Source organism: Tupaia chinensis, unplaced genomic scaffold (genome assembly GCF_000334495.1).
Source record: "Tupaia chinensis unplaced genomic scaffold, TupChi_1.0 Scaffold146386_1, whole genome shotgun sequence".
NCBI classification, from domain to species: Eukaryota; Metazoa; Chordata; class Mammalia; order Scandentia; family Tupaiidae; genus Tupaia; species Tupaia belangeri.
Window position 1 is genome coordinate 1261465 of NW_006206241.1, and position 2695 is coordinate 1264159.

General features: G+C 59.6%; 1 long non-coding RNA gene across 1 annotated transcript in view; it reads right to left on the reverse strand.

Annotated features, from left to right (window-relative positions):
- Positions 1–808: 808 nt before the first annotated feature.
- The window catches only part of LOC102495879 (uncharacterized), a 2948-nt gene continuing 1061 nt past the window's right edge, over positions 809–2695 (reverse strand). Inside the window, exons 2-3 of the long non-coding RNA XR_337466.1 lie at positions 1847–1971; positions 809–869 (exon numbers count right to left, since the gene is read on the reverse strand). This is a non-coding gene — a long non-coding RNA (uncharacterized LOC102495879). The remainder of the gene's footprint in view (positions 870–1846; positions 1972–2695) is intronic.

The following is a 2695-nucleotide window of genomic DNA, read 5'->3' on the forward strand; positions in this document are numbered from 1 at the left end:
CCCAGCCCCATGTCCCCCTGTGGCTGGGCTGTGCCTGCTGAGCAGCGAGCAGGGAAGGGGGCGTGCAGGCGGGCTGCAGTCCCTGCAGAGCAGCCAAGGAGCAGGAATTGGAAGCATGGCCTGCGGATGGGTGAGTGGGCACAGTGCCCCGGCACCCCTGGGGATGGGTGACAGTGGGCACAGCGCCCCGGAACCCCTGGGGATGGGTGAGTGGGCACAGTGCCCCGGCACCCCTGGGGATGGGTGACAGTGGGCACAGCGCCCCGGAACCCCTGGGGATGGGTGAGTGGGCACAGTGCCCCGGCACCCCTGGGGATGGGTGACAGTGGGCACAGCGCCCCGGAACCCCTGGGGATGGGTGAGTGGGCACAGTGCCCCGGCACCCCTGGGGATGGGTGACAGTGGGCACAGCCCCCCGGAACTCCTGGGGATGGGTGAGTGGGCACAGCTTCCCAGAACTCCTGGGGATGGGTGACAGTGGGCGCAGTCCCCTGGCACCCCGGGGATGGGTGACATGGGCGCAGCCCCTCAGCACTCCTGGTGCCCGGGGCAATGGCGCACTCCACTGTCTCCACCGTCCCAGGGACCTGCTCAGCGCAGGGCCGTGGGCACCACTGCCTGTTCAGGCCCTGTTAGTGGCTACGTGCCACTGTGCTCAAGCCTAAGGTGGCCCCACGGTGGAAGAGATGTTTTCCTCTCTCCAATGACTGCCCTGGAAGACGAGCAGAGACAGATTGCAGAAGTGACAGCACCATGAGCCGCTGTTCTGAAAACCTGCACAGGCTTTGCTGTGGCTGAGCCGCGACCCCGATTCGAAAGTTGCTTGCTGACCCCCAGAGCCCAGGGTACGTCTGTGTTGGAGATGAGGCCTTTGGAGAGAATGAAGGTTAAGTGGGGTCACTAAGGTGGGCCCCGGGCCAGTGTGGCTGGTGTCCTTACAAGAGGAGGAAACTGGGACACAGACGCACACAGAGGGATGGCCGTGCGGGCACGGAGGAGGAGCCAGCAGCAGAAGAAAGTGACTTTGCCGCTCCTTGGTCTTGTCCCCCAGCCTCCAGGACCGTGAGGACCTGCTTCCCTCTGGTCCCTGTCCCCGGTCTGTGTGGCACTCAGAGCTGAGCGGCTTGGTCTGCCACCGTGGCCGCCTGGGCCAGCCAGCACTCGGCATAGCTTACCAGGACCCCACAGTCAGCAGCGTCCCCGTGCTCATAATGCCCCGCTCTGTGCTGAGGGCCGTGTGCCACGCGCTGGCTGAGGTGTGAAGAGACCTAGCCAGATATTCAGGGATAAGACGGACCAAATTCACAGAAACGCGAGGGCCTAACTGTGCTAGAAGACCTTGGCTCCCGCCTTGGGGAGCAGTGGAAGGGGCCAAGGTCTCAAGTCCACCCACAGGGGCTGGAAATGGGGCTCCGATGCTTGTCAGCCCCACAGCCTCAGCGAGGCTCCTGCCTCTCATAACCCGCGCTCCCACTAGCTAGTGGGAACTCTGACAGGGAAGTTCTTTTCTTTTATTCTTTTTTTATTTAGGTTTTTGCCCTAAGGCCTGCACGCTCGCCAGAGAGAAGAGAGACAGAGAGGGAATACACTCTCCTCTCAGGATTTTGGGCATAAACGTAAGAGCATCCACAGTGATTCTCGAAACCACTGGGTCTGGGACTCAAACAGAGATTGTCCATGTAGGAATCCAAATGCCTTAACCACCATGCCACCTGCAGGCCCCCATGGGGGTCTTGGCTTATTGCCCAGCCTGCTCCAAGAGGTCGGTACGGCCTACTCCTAGCACGGCCTGAGCGCCTACGCTTCTAAGACAGCAGGGCACACGGTCGGCTAATGACACCCTTACCGTGAGGAGGAGCCGGTGTGCCCCACAGCGACACTGGCCTGAGCCGGCTTCATAGTTCTGGGAAGCTTCTGTGCTCTTAGGGCAATTCGCCATCTGCCCTGGAAGCCACGTGTTCACCCAAGTTCCTGCAGAACCGACATGGTACACATGTCCTGTAACACACATGCATGAGCTACACATATTCTGTTACACACATGCATGAGTTACACACATGTGCCCTTACATACTTGCATGAAGGGTCTTCCAGAGGTTCCTGGAAAATGCATATTATAAAAACAAAACTATGCATGGATTTCAAAATGCTTTGCACCAAAATAAACTCATGCATTAATTCCCTTTTCCAGAAACGTTTTGAAGCCCCCTCACACATGCAAGTACATGTGTGTACACACGCACACTCACAGATATAAGTAGACCTGATGTAGGAAGTTGGCTTACATGTGTGTAGGCTGAGCCTCGCCCTCCGCCTGACCAGGAAGACAGGAGGGATGAGGGCAGGAGACCATGCTCCAGCGTGCAGCCAGGGGAGAGCCTGCGAGCTTGCTCTCCACACCCCACTCTGCTCACGAGTGGGAGGAGACCCCCACTGGGAAGGACCGTCTCCGTTCCTCCACCCTCCAGTTCTAATACCAGTCTCACTTCAAAGCACCTTCATGGATTCACCAGAATTGAGGAACGTTTTTAGCCAAATATCTGGGTGTCCCGTAACCCAGCCTAGCTCACACGCGGGCTCGCCTCGCACGCCCTGACCCTGCGACCCAGCCTAGCTCACACGCGGGCTCGCCTCGCACGCCCTGACCCTGCGACCCAGCCTAGCTCACAGGCGGGCTCACCCCCCACGCGCTGACC